At 49.8% G+C, this 13695-nt stretch overlaps 1 long non-coding RNA gene across 2 annotated transcripts; it reads left to right on the top strand.

Moving 5' to 3' along the window:
• The first annotated feature begins 1629 nt into the window (after positions 1–1629).
• Positions 1630–13308, top strand: LOC105518954. 2 transcript variants are annotated; one of them, XR_001002904.1, is made up of 5 exons: positions 1630–1858; positions 5149–5275; positions 7860–9071; positions 9765–9885; positions 13119–13308. It is a non-coding gene; the product is annotated as an uncharacterized LOC105518954 (long non-coding RNA). The 2 variants fall into 2 exon arrangements; XR_001002903.1 differs by lacking the exon at positions 13119–13308 and having other exon boundaries at positions 7860–10455.
• The last annotated feature ends 387 nt before the right edge of the window (positions 13309–13695 follow it).

Genomic DNA, 13695 nt, shown 5'->3' with positions numbered 1-13695 from the left:
GTGGCTCACACCTGTAATCCCAGCACTTTGAGAGACCGAGATGGGCGGATCACTTGAGGTCAGGAGTTCGAAAACAGACTGGTCAACATGGTGAAACCCCATCTGTACTAAAAATACAAAACTTAGCCACGCGTGGCAGCGGGTGCCTGTAATTTTAGCTACTGGGAAGGCTGAGGCAGAACAACTGCTTGAACCCCGGGAGGCGGAGGTTGCTGTGAGCCCAGATCGGGTCACTGCACTCCAACCTGGGCTACAGAGTGAGACTCCGTCTCAAAAAAAGAAAAAATAAAAATGAAGTCAAAGAATTATCACTGTTAAGTTCCACCAGCAACTTGTTACACGTGGTTCCGAAAGGATATTTAAAAAGGGAAATTGTTTCCAAGAAAGCCCTATTCACAGCAGAAAACGCAGACACTGTTCATGACCTCACCACACAAACTTCCCTCATGTGTTGGGAGGGACCAATGGGCTCTCTGGTTCTGCACCTGCGTTAATTACCACCGGGAGGTCCACACTAGGACCCCAAGGTCTGGGACCAGCTTGGGTGGGGGGAAGAGAAGTGGTAGATGTGGCTCCCAAAGTATCTTAGGGGCTCCCTTCCCTGTGGCTGTTTCCTGACTGGATGCAGCAGGGTCAGGCCTTTCACTGTGACGTTTTCTACTCTTTATTAGAGTGGCAGGAGCGTCCCTGTGAGAGGCCTGACCCAGGTGTGGGCCATGCAGCCAGGCCCGGGTCCAAGGGGCCGGGGTGCAGAGGAGGATTTGTGACAGCCTAGAGGATAGAGGAAATGGTGGGTTTGAAAAGGCAAGTGCCAGGTTATCAGCGACTGCGTATATCCATTTCTGGCAGTCAACTGATAGTTTCAGACACTTAGGAGGGAGCTTCCCGCGTGGGATGCCAAGAAGTCGGAGAACTGTCAGACACCTGGCCATTAACCCCAGTCCTACGCAGGGACTACACTGCGCATGTCCGAAGGGGCGTGTCAGGGGTGGGGCGAGGAGGAGCGGCGGTGCCCAGGGGAGAGGCAGCCCCGAAGGAAGGAGCAGGGCAAGAAGAAGGGCCGGGGGCGAGGAGAAGGGGCGGGGGCGAGGGAAGGGGTGGGGCGAGTACTGCTCCCGGAAGAGAAGCGTTACTATGGCAACCCTGACAGGGTTGTGAGCAGCTCCTGGTCCCCTGCTGCTCCGTGAGAAGTCAAACTTCTGGCAATGACAAAGCATGAAGACAGCATTTTAGGGAGAGGTAGTAACATAATTAAACGGTAAGAGCAGCCGCCCTGGTCCTGCTGTAGCCCGGCAGGCAGAAAAGGTTTGGGAACAGTCAGGCTCCCGTTATCATGGCAGAACTGCTCTGGACTCGGGGAGGTGTGGATTCGAGGGCGGGAGCTACGCCTGGCATACTGGGAGTTGTCATCTTTGACAACTGGTTAGCTTCCAGTTTTTTAATTGCAGGGCGACCGGATTACAATCCCAGCCAGCATGAACAGGGGGTGGTGCGCAGTGCTGAAGGGGGAAGCCGGGCTGTGCTGGCCTCGCTGTGCATTCTGGGAGCTGTAGTCTCCTTACCGCTCCTGCCCGTTGTTTCAAGCGCTTCGGGACTACAATCCCAGCATGCCTCAGGCTCGGGGGCGGGGCGCAATTCTCGTCGGGTGAGCGGGGCAGCGCGCGCCCGGCCAGGCGGACTGGAAACGGTAGCTCTTAACGGTTCCCCGCCCGTTGGTGGCAAGGCGGCTGGACTAGAATCCCAGCAGACGACATGCGAGGAGGCGGGCAACCTAGGAGTGTTGGGCAGAGCAGTGTGGACCTCGCCGCTTCCACGGCGATGCCGGCTACTGATCGCGAGCACCTCCTTGCCATGGGAAGTGAGTCCGGAGAGAGACAGGAGGGGCAGGTCCAGGCTGGGCGGTGAGGAAGGCGTGACGCCGCGAAGTGCATCTGCCCTTGTCCAACTCGGACGGGTGTGGTCCTCACCCCACTTCCCGCTGCTCTGCTGGGTTCCCTCTCCTACCTGCACCTGGGGTCTTTCCTGGGCGTTGCGCTTCCTGCAGCCCAGGGAGCCGCCTGCTTTCCTAAGCTGCTGTGGGAACCGGCCTGAGTTCTGGGCGCTGTCCATTGTGCCACTACCCTCTTTTCTCTCCAGGCAGAGCGCAGTGCAGCCGCTATGAGGAGAAATATGCTGCCTGGCCCACCAGTGCACAAGTTCAGGGTTTTGCAGGGGGTGACATGGACTGTGGCTTCGTTAAAATGTCACCCTCACCAGTGCCTTTTTCGCAGATGTGGATGTTGAGGCGGCAGGGAGTGTCATTATTGGTTTACCCAGGAGATGCTAAGAGCAGAAGAGAAAATCTCACTTCCCAGGCATGTGTCTTTGGTGCGCCATTTTCCACCAACCCATTTGGTGGAAAGTTCCCCAAATAGCTACCTAAAGATGAAGATGGTTTAGGCATTTTACACGTGACATCAATGGCCTCTTCTCAACTGAGGCCTGACTGGGCAGTGTCTCAAAGACACAGATGGCAACCTGATCCTCAGGAACAGGTGGTGTTCCAGCTTTGTGGGAGTGACTTTCAAGGTGTGGAGCACTTGGGGCGTCTTTGAAACTCCTCAGGCTTCACAATTTTGCTTTGAATGGAATGTTCATCACCCCGGGCATTCACGGAGCTACCTGTACTCTCTCGGTCTGATCTGTTTAATTTTTCTGTCTAGACAATGGAAACTTCTGGGAGCACTTCTAGTTTCGTGTAGCTTCCTAATCATTGATGTCCCTTAATTCCATATGTCCTCAGGGACAGTTCCTTTGATTCTGGAATGATGCCAGCTTTTATGCTTTTATGTTTAATCCATAAAAACCAAGGTGTTAATCTACATGAAAATAAGACCTTGTTCATATCACACATTACAACAGGCTTCATTTGTGATTCCTGAATGTGGGTTACTATTTTAAAAAACCCTTAAAACCCTGGTCATGGATATTAGACACTAATTGTACTTTGTAAAGAATTTTCTCCTTCAGGATCAATTACACTTGGGCTCATCAACACCTTTGTAAATAAGGGAACAAGAACCATGCAGCATCTATGGATGTGATGAGATGAAGTATGGGGAGACCACAGTACAACATTCTCTTCCCTTGTTTTCAGTAGAGTTTGTGGGGTCAAGTACCTGCGTTCCTCCCCCATCCCTCAATATTCTCATTTTACTCCTGACTATTCCCCCTTTAGGTGGGAGTTTCTAAATACATTTGTCCGCAAGTGTCGTCAGGCTGTTGTAATGTGAGGGCATCCATCATCCATCACCTTAAAGATGAATGGAGAGGATTTTGTGATTTGTGTTCCAGAGGCACTGCTGTTGGGTGTGTGGCTGCAAAAACAGGTGATCTCAGCTGTCCCCAGCAGCTGCCTCACAAGATTGGTCCTGATGCAGCCACAGCTGCTGTTCACAGAGCCAGGAGCTCCTTGCAGTTTGGTGTATTCTGCTGAGATCTGTGGCTCCAGCCCTTCTCTGCTCACCTCATTCCTGGTAGTATCTGCTCAGCTGCCTGGTTTGTTCCAGTGTTTCCTGGGAGCCTGTTGTGTAACTGCATTTCAGAGGGTCTTTAGGAATTCCACCCTCACTTCACCAGTCACTCTACACTGGCCATGCACTTAGCTTCTTGTGGCCCTGTGTGTGTCCTCTTCAGTGGAGCTGTGAAGAGTTCTAGTTAGGGATGGACCTCATTCTCATGCACCTCAGGCTGCTTCGAAAGCTGATCATCTTGTCTTTGGACACATGGACATTACTCCTTTTGTGTAGTTTGAAGTCTGATGCTTTTTTTTTCTTTTTTATAAATAATGTGAACCCTTGCATTAATGGTAACAGTCACTTTTAAATACCTTTGTGAATTTAACTCTGGCAACAATTTGATGAAGTTGACATGCGGCTCCCATTTTATAGGTGAGGAAACTGACACTTGGAGAAGTAGAGTAGCTTTATTTACTTCATACAAGCTTTTGATGAATTTCAAGTCTAAACCTCGAAGTCTTCCTCTAAGGTATGACTGTGGCATATTCTTTGTGTTTCTCTGCCAGCATCCTGAAGGGGTCCACATCCCATTTGGACTCCATTTTTTTCTTAATGACAGAAAACTTGCAGAAACAGGCCTTTGGTTGGGGAGAGTACTTGCTGGCACTTGGCTTTCCCTGTCCTCCATCTTCCCCTTGGCAGGGCTTAGGTGATTTGAGGGAGCTGGAGCAGTGGTAAATCCTGACCACAACTCACCTGGAACACTTGTTGTTATGTAAAGATAACACCCACTCACTTTTTGAAGTGTGATTTTTTTTGTTCTAATTATTCCTCTGGACTTTCTCTTCCAGGTTTGTGCTGTGCACTAACATGTAATTCAAATATTGATTAAAACAAAACTGGTGCCCTCCTACCAAGTGGTAACAATGCGTATTTTTTTCTTTCCCTAATTATAAAAGAAATGCATGCTGTTTTAATAATCGTGGATCATAGAGATCTTTATGTAGCGGAAGTTTCACATGTCTTCCTCTTCGTTCCAAACTCACTCCCTTGTTAGAAGGAATTATTATAGCTTGGTGGTTTTTTTTGGATGTTTTCTATAAATTAATAAATACACATAAATTTGGCCAGGTGCGGTGGCTCGTTTCTGTAATCCCAACACTTTGGTAGGCCGAGTGGGGAGGATCCCTTGAGCTCAGGAGGTTGAAGCTGCAGTGAGCAGCTTCATGCCATTGCACTCCTGTCTGGGCAACAGAGTGAGACCCTGCCTCCAAAAAAAAAAAAAAAAGAAGAAAATTTAAAAAAAAAAGAAGCTAAATACATGTACACAGTTTCTGAACACAAATTGTATCATACTATTTTTTATTTTGCTATTTCACAAGCAATATATCATTTATGTTATTACATATCAATGCACGAGATTCTATTTTTGATGTGTTAAATTTATTCCAAAGAATGGGTATACAAGATTTGTTTCACTGTTTATTCTTTGATAGAAACTTAGATTATTTCTAATTCCATCATTATTTAAAAATGCAGCAATAAGATGCTCTTACATAATTTACTACACTGACAACTAACCGTTCAGTTTATCTTGCCTTCTTTTAGTCAGAGAATATGTCATGAGTTTATTTTATGATTTGATTCATAGGGAAATTAATGTTATGACTGGATAAAGTCAATTGTGAAGAAACTGCACTTCGAGGTTGTCTATCTCCGTATTCTGATGGAAAAGCATGGAATTTAGAAGCATTGCTCACTCCTTCAGTTTCTAACAAGTCAGTATTCTCATAGCAATTTTAATTTAAATGTTTGAGTTGTTTCTCCTTCCCTTGTTCAGGATAAGTATGTTGTTTTTCTGTTTGTGAAACTTCCGACTCCGGGGTATTTCAGTTGGGCTTTAGAGAGGGTAACTCCCATATTGCTGTTGTATCTATTTCTCTTCAGCATCTGGCTGCATATGATAAAGATCATAGAATTAGACCAGGCTCTGTATGTATTTTGGGATGAAAAATTCAAAGTAATCAACTCAAGACAGGAGTCTACAACTTTGATTCTTAACAAAAGATTTCCTTTGATTTCCCCCAATCTTTATGATTCCTAGAAGAAATTCACCCAGGGTGAAGCATGTGGTTCTCTTGAATAATGTTTTGTTGGGGAGTTCCACATCGAGTTTCATGAGGCATACTGTTTTACAGGGTGTTTTTTGTGGGGTTTTTTTTTTTTTTTTTTTGTACTGCCTTTCTCCGATTCTATTGGACAGTAATACTAGCTTCCTAAAATATACTGGAAAATGTTCCCTCCTCTGCTACTTTTAGATAATATTATACTCATAACGACAAGTTTTCTTGTGAAAATGCTCTGAAAAAAAAAAGTAGGGTGGGCCCGGCACGGTGACTCACACCAGCACTTTGGGAGGCCGAGGCAGGCGGATCACGAGGTCAGGAGTTCGAGACCAGCCTGACTGACATGGTGAAACCCCATCTCTACTGAAAATACAAAAATTAGCCAGGCATGGTGGAGTGTGCCTGTAATCCCAGCTACTCAGGAGGCTGAGACAGGAGAATCACTTGAACCCAGGCAGCGGAGGTTGCAGTGAGCCAAGATCGCACCACTGTACTATAGCCTAGGCAACAAAGCAACAAAACTCTGTCTCAAAAAAACAAAAAAAGTGTCAGGTGCCTTTTCTCTTTTGTACTGGGTAATATTATTTATTTTATTGGTATTTACCCATATACCTGCCAATGGTTTAATGAGCCCCTATCTTCTACTCATCAATCTTACCCCTACTTCAGCCACTCCTCCCTGCTTTTTGGTACTCAGCCCCATGTTTTTCTCTCCTCACATTCTCAACTCTGTCTCTCTAACGTGGGGACTTCCATGCGCTGCCTGTATCCTCCCACCCTGCACTGCCAGGAGGCTCTGCAGGCTCTAAGCTGGGGTAGCAATGTGGTCCCCTCAGTTTCAGCCTCCAGACCACTGTCCTGTGCTCCTTGCAGTTGCTTCTAGTGTCTGGAAACATCTGGTTGATGTAGTTGGTCTGGTTTCCTATGTATCTGGTCCCAGAGGGAGTCTGTTTCTTGCTCTTCCACCATACAGAGAAGGCAAAGCTCTGAATTGATTTTGAAATCAATTCTTGGTTACTTCTTTTGGGCTGAAATACATTGTCTATTACTTTATGATGACATAAATATTGTAGCTTAGTTTGTGGCAATTAGAATTTCATTTTTATTTATTGTTTTACAGGCCATGCCACCATGCCCAGCTAATGTTTTATTGTTTGGCAGAGACATGGTCTCACTCTGTGGCCCAGGCTAGTTCCAATTCCTAGATTCGCAAAATTCTCCCACCTTGGCTTCCCAAAGCACTGGGATTATAGGCATGAGCCACTGTGCTTGGCCAATAGTTAAAATTTTAGATTATTATGTACAATACTGTGATATGCCATATTTAACTTATTCAGAGACAAGGCTTTAATAAAAAATTACTTCATGTTAGAATATTTTTCTTTAATTTTTTATATCAGTTTTCTTTTTTTTTTCCCCCTAATCTTTTTGTTCTAGCCTCAGTCATCACCTTTACCCTGAGTTTCCATGTTTCCATCCTGGGCAGCAGAGGCAGTTCCACAGATGATGTGCCTGTGGCTCTGTGTACTTAGAGCTCTTTCCAAGTAAGACTTTGTGATCAGGAGACCTCTTTTCAGGACAGATCACCTGCATGTAAAACAAAGAGCCCTTCCAGGCCAGGAGTATTTAGCCAAAATCTTTTTGCTTTCACATTTTATTTTTGTTTGTTAGGTTTTTTTTTTTTTTTTTTTTTGAGACAGTGTCTCTGTTGCCCAGGCCAGAGTGCAGTGGCGCAATCCCAGCTCACTGCAACCTCTGCCTCCCAGATTCAAATGACTCTCTTGCCTCAGCCTCTCAAGTAGCTGGGTTTACAGGCTCACACCATGGTTTCCTGCTAAGTTTTGTACTTTTAGTAGAGATGGGGTTTCACCATGTTGGCCAGGCTGGTCTCGAACTCCTAACCTCAGGTGATCCATCTGCCTTGGCCTCCCAAATTGCTGGGATTAAGGGTGTGAGCCACCACAGCTGGTGAGTTTTTGAGTCTTTATCCATCTTTGGACACAATAAACATCCAAACACACAGATGTTCCCCAACATGTCTATGAGTTTAGAGACTGGACATTTCTTTTTCCAGTGATCCTGGTTCTTGACTTTCTCGTTTAAGGTTTTGTCATCTCCTGGCAGCAGACACAAGGTCTCCTTAAGCCCTGTCAGTGTAGAGGGAGGGTCTTTGAAAAGCACCAAGTTTACACTGTGAGTGTCTCAAGATGCATCCACATTTCTCTGTCTCTTCCAGGCCAGTTCTTGGAGATACGAGGAAGCCAAGAGTTCCCTCCAAGAATGGAGATTCCTTGGAAGTGAGGTTCACCTTGAGTCAATAAAGATGAATTACACGTGGTCAAAGGTCATTCAGGGTCTCAAGAACAGCCAGAAAGAAGAGCTGGGGCTAACGGGATTGTGGGGGTCCTCTCTCCCACCTGAAAAGCTACTGCTGCCTGCCGACCCTCTCAAGAGGAGACCTCTCTGGGCTCCAGCACCTAAAACAGACAAACCTGGGAGGATGCTTCTCTCTTCTGTGTCACACGTGTCCTGGAGAAAACCAGTGTATCTGAATGACCAAAGAAAACTCTGAGAAAAAGTGCAAAATCTGTACCAGACCATTCAGTGTCTGGATGGGGCTCTGTGGTGCACATGCATTCCAAGAAGATTGGTGAGTGCCAAGCCTGCAGGAAATGTCCCTCAGACCTGCCTCTCACACCTGGAGTATGACTGCCGGTCCAGGTTCTGATGCAGAACTGTCTTTAAAAGGTGACTGCGGATATGGAGAGAGGGATTTCTAACCCTGATAGAACATGATCAGCTGTTTCGCTGGGGAAAGCCACATCCACCAGTGACATGCTGCTCAGACTGGCCCAGGACACACTCTACTACCTAAGGAATAAGCCCCACATTTGCTCTTTGTGGGTGAAAGGAGAGGGTGAGAGAGGAGAGGAGTGTCCACACAGACATGAGAAGCCTGCCGATCCAGATGACCCCCTTGCTGATCAGAATATGAAAGATCACTTTGTGAAAACAATGACCCCATAGCAGACAGATAAGCTTCTAGAGCAGACTTCAACCATGCATCATCCAGACCCACTGGTGGAGAAGTCTGCCCCCACTCTATGTTGGTGGTCTGGAGGATATTATTACTGAGACAGATTTAAGAAATAATCTCTACCTGTTGGCAAGATCTGGACGGTCACTGTTGTGCAGAGACAGCAGTGTGCTCTCATCAGCTTTCCACAGGGCAGACTGTGGAAATGGCCACTGAGAATTCCTTTTATAAATTCATTGTCCATGGCTTCAGACTCACCATCGAATGGAAGAAGAGTCCAAACTCTCAAAGAAAAGGAAAAAGAGGATGGAACTGCAGACTCTGGGATCCTGCCAGAGCCTATTTCAGTACGGCAAGGAGCTCCTTCTCCCCCTGCAGCTCTAGTCCCTACCTTGGAGCCTCCTTCCAGGAGTGAGACTACCTTTCTGACTTTTTCTGACCATGGAAAACTTTTCTGACTTTTTCTGTCCTTGGCACCTGCTGAGGACAGCAGACCCAGGGACCCAGTCTCCTGGGCCTATTCTTGCCCAGCTTCTTCTTGATCATGTGACTTGAAGGCATTCTTGTGCAGTGGAAGCAGGGCCCCAGGACCATGTGATAGATCGATGGTCTCTGGCTTCTGCCCCACTGATGGTCAGATGGTGGCCACTCAGGGTGTGAGAGCCCAGCCATCGCTGCTTTCTTGAGTTAAAGAGGTTGGAGGCTGGTCCACCTGCTCCTGTCCCACCCTTGGCGATGTGGATGGTTGCTCCTTGAGCCTGGTAACAACTCTGCCTTGGCCTTGCCAGGCATGCCCTGACTTGGGGGGCCCTGCGTACCCACACACTACTTTAAGGGGCTTGCCCTTCCTTGGGCCAAATTCTAATTTTGGCCAGTGCCCCAGGAAGCTCAGTCCCCTGTTTTGTTATCTTGGCTATTTCTGGGGCACCCATAGTTCTCCTGGGTCCCTTTTCTCCTAGGGCTTGGGCTGGGCTGGGCATATGTAGGTCTGGGATGTTTGCCCTGTGAGTGAGGCTCTGTCACACAAGTGGGCAGACATGGGGACATGTGATAGGCGCTGGCTGGCTAGGGCTCTGTAGATGCCACAATCCTTCTGCCCTCCAGCAGCCTCTGAGTCCAGCTTCCCCATTGACACTGACTTCACCCAGCTGAGGAGCTGTCTGGGGTTGTCTGGGTGCTGTCTTGGCTCCTTTAAGGCTGTGCTGCTCGGTGGCCCCTGAGAAAGGTCAGGTCCAGGTGCCACCATGCAAGGGGAGTATCTATGGCCCTACCGCTGGGGTTTCGGTGGGCTGGACAAGGCCTGGTTGTGGGGGCCCTGATGGGATTCAGGGCCAGGGCCTGTCCTATGGTCCTAGGGGTGTCCAGGGAAGATGAAAGAACAAGGGTTCGGCATCCCTGCTCAAAGCTGCACTGTGGACACCATGAGCCCTGGATGTCAAGATCCATGGGGAGTTTGCGAGAGAATTTCAACACAGAACTCGCCAAAAATCCCATGATCTATCCTGAGATGGGAACAGACTTGCCACATCTTGAGCCACTGGGCCCCCAGAGAGTGACCTGCTGTCCTAGGCTCTACATAATTCTCATGCTGCTGGGCTTTGGCCTCAGGTCAGCTTCTGGGCTTCTGGAGCTGGGCTGGTGGGCCAGCCTGTCCCCCTTGGGAAGGGTCTCCATGCTGAGGAACACCCACAGAGGCCTGGGTGCCACAGACACTCGCTCCAGAACCAGGGCCTTCCTAGGGGTCTTTGGATGTTTAGCTGAATGGAAAGCAAACTTGGTCCACTTCTCCCCCAAACCCATCTGACCCTTGTTTGGGTTTTTGGAGTCTTGGGGTCTCTAGTAACCCTCCTGGTGTGACACTGAAGAAACACTACAGGCTGCTGATCCCACAGTGAGGGGTGTGTGCTGCCTGGGGTATGGGCGCTTGTGAGTGAGGGTCCCTGCTGATTCCACAGTGAGGGGTATGTGCTGCCTGGGGTATGGGCGCTTGTGAGTGAGGGTCCTTACTGATTTCACAGGGATGGATGTGTACCACCTGGGATATGGGTGCTTGTGAGTGAGGGTACCTGCTGGCTCTCGTGAGTGAGGGTCCCTGCTGATCCCACAGTGAGGGGTGTGTGCCACCTGGGGTATGGGCACTTGTGAGTGAGGGTCCCTAGTGATTTCACAGTGAGGGGTGTGTGCTGCCTGGGGTATGGGAACTCATGAGTGGGGACCCCTGTTTCTCTCTGGCCCTGTTGGTGCTCGCAGCTGTGGGTGTGGGCTGACACAGATGGGACTGAACCCTCCAGGGTCCTCCAGGATTCTTCTAGGGCAGGAGGGGAAGGGTGTGGTGGGGGGCTTGGAGGGGTCTTGCCCTCATCCCCTGCCCTGTTACTGAGGTGAGTCCAACACCTGCCCTGGGGCCCAACTGGCCTGTTTTTAGAAGCTTCTTAGAGAAGGAAGAGGAGGAGGAGAAGGAAGGCCTGGGGAGCAGGGATGGAGGGTCCTGGGCACTCCCCACTGTTTACTGTCTTAGATGGTGACTCAGGAAGAGACCTGGTGCTAGAGACCACCTGGGGGGCATGTCACAGTGCATCCTTCTGAGCTCAGCCATGGAGGCCTAAAAGTGCCTGAGAACCACATCATCCAGAGCCCAGGTCTGGGACAGTGCGTCTTGGGAGAGCTCCCACAGGACAAATAGGAGAGCTTCAGGAGAGGGTCTAGGTTTGGGGCTGGGCATCAGGCCAGGGGGAGTCTCCTGGGAGGGTTCTGTGCCTTCACCCTGTTTCTGCCCTGGGCACCTTGCACTGGGCAGTGCTGAGTCCTTTCTGGGCACCCCTGGGGGCCAGCTCTGCACAGGAGGCAACGGATACGGGAAGGTCTAGGCAGGGAAGTGCTCGCCACACTCCTGCCTTTCATCTGAGTTGTGTCAGGGGTGGGTTCAGTTTCCAGGAGGACTCATGGTGCCCTCTCCAGCCCACCAGAGTTGGATTGGTTTGGCCCTCCCTCAGGGCTAAAGCGGAGGGTCCTGTGGGCAGTGTGGGTACTGCCCTTGGGCCAGGTTTGATGTGCCTGTGTGCTCCCCCAGCACCCTCAGGCACATGGGGACAGGGTTCTGTGCACTTTCAATGCCATATGTGCCCTGGCTGTGAGCATGTGCTTGCCCTGCAGAAAGCAGATGTACCAGAGCCTCAGGATGAGCTTGTGATGAGCTTGAAGTAGGAATTTATGGGGACAGTAGGCATGGGAGGACCTGGTCCTTCCAGGTGGAGGGCTGGTGGCATGAACAGGGAATACTAGAGCCTCAGTCTGTGGTGCTGGGGGCCCCCTGTGCATGGGATGAGACCTCCCACATAAGGCTGGATCAGATAAGGTCTTGCAGCTTCTTATAGGGGTGGTCTCATCTCCATCAAATGTGGGCCCTGAAAGAAGGGGCTCCCCAAGTACTCTCCCAAGATGAGTCCTGGCCCAGTCTGCCCAGGATGCCGGCCCTGAGTCCCAGCCCCAGTCGTGTGACACCCCCTCTCAGACAGGGCATGGTTTGTGTGCCCTGCAGGGACCTGCTTCTGCCTCCTGTGCAGAGAAAGGGAGCTGGGTCCTTCTGGAGGAGCCAGACACCTCAGCTGGAGAAGCCAGGCCCTGTAGGGCAGCAGGGTCTCTGGCCTGGGGGTCTCCTGTGCACACTTGTCCCATCAATCAAGCACTGTAGGAGTCATTTTCAGGTGATAATCTGGGTACACAACATTTGCTTGTCTTCACGGAATGAGCAGAGGTGTTCAGAGCCCCCTGGACTGCCCTGAAAACCTCACTATTCCAGGCCCCTCTGCAGACCCTTCCCAAGGCCAGAATTCCAAGCAGTTGGCTGTCACCCTCTTCTCTTGAGACAGTACCCCTGTCCTGAGATCTCCCCATTGCCCCTCAGATGCCCCATCCCTCTGGAATGCCCACCTCCCCGGGGACCCTCCATGCCCCACACGCCTTACTTGATGCTGCAGTGCTCTCTGAACAGGCCGTGGCTTATGAAGGTGTGGCTCACATCTAGGTCATTCTGGTGCACATTCACTGAGGACATCTTGGCCTGCTTCATTTTCTATAGAGTATGGCCAAGCCTCAGAACAGACACAAGACTCACTGTCAAAACTGCTGTCATGAAACAGTGGTTCCGGAAGGAAAAGAAGCTTTTTCTGCAGAAACTTATTTCCAAAGCCAGGGAAAATCAGCAGTGTGCAGCTCACCTGTGTTGCCCATGCCACTGTCTGCCCAGGATTTGTGACTGACCCCTTCCGCCCCCTTGGGTTGACTTTCCCTCCATCTGGGTAACTGGGCTTCTGACACGTTCTGGCCTATGCATCCTGCTCTGGCTGGGACTGGAAGGACCAGACCTGGTGTTTCCCCGGGTTCTTGTCCTTCTCCTTCTTGACATTCAGTAAGGATGACCATGCTGGGCCCCAGACCTCTGTGAGGATTCCTTTGTAGACCCAATAAGACATCTGTGGACAGAAGAATGCTCTGGTGAGACAGGCCTCAGGGTGACCCCAAGGGGGATCCAAACCTAAGGATTCTGGAAGTTTCCAGCCTTTGGCTCCGCGGTTCCTCAGGAGAGGTTTGTCTGCCTAGGCCTGGGCGTCCCCATGAATAAAGAGTGAGCAAGAGCTCAGGTTGTGAACTCTAATTGGGATTTATTCCTTCCTTTGGGGTGACCAGAAAGTGTTCCTGTTCCTGGCTTAGAAGTGGGCCAGGCTCCGGCATCAGATTCCTCCCGGCAAGGTGATCCTTGCAGGGATGGGCAGGAGGGCTGGGGACCAGGCCTGTTGTCCTTTTGGTGAGGAAAGTGTACCCTTCTCTGTCTGAAAGGCAGGCAGCACCAGGCAGCAACAATGGGCACCTGTCCTAAACACTGAAGAGCAGTCACGGGGGACACTCACTCACCGCTGTGCCCGCTTGCTGTTCCTAGATTTATTCCAGTTGTTAAACATTCATAGCCATTTATCTGTGCATCTGATGCCCTGATATGTTTGCTATAGATAAGAAGTGATGGAGTGAGCTGAGCTGC

Source organism: Colobus angolensis, unplaced genomic scaffold (assembly GCF_000951035.1).
Source record: "Colobus angolensis palliatus isolate OR3802 unplaced genomic scaffold, Cang.pa_1.0 Scaffold333, whole genome shotgun sequence".
Classification (NCBI taxonomy): domain Eukaryota; kingdom Metazoa; phylum Chordata; class Mammalia; order Primates; family Cercopithecidae; genus Colobus; species Colobus angolensis.
The sequence above is the reverse complement of the archived record's forward strand: the minus strand, read 5'-3'. Positions and strand labels throughout refer to the sequence as shown.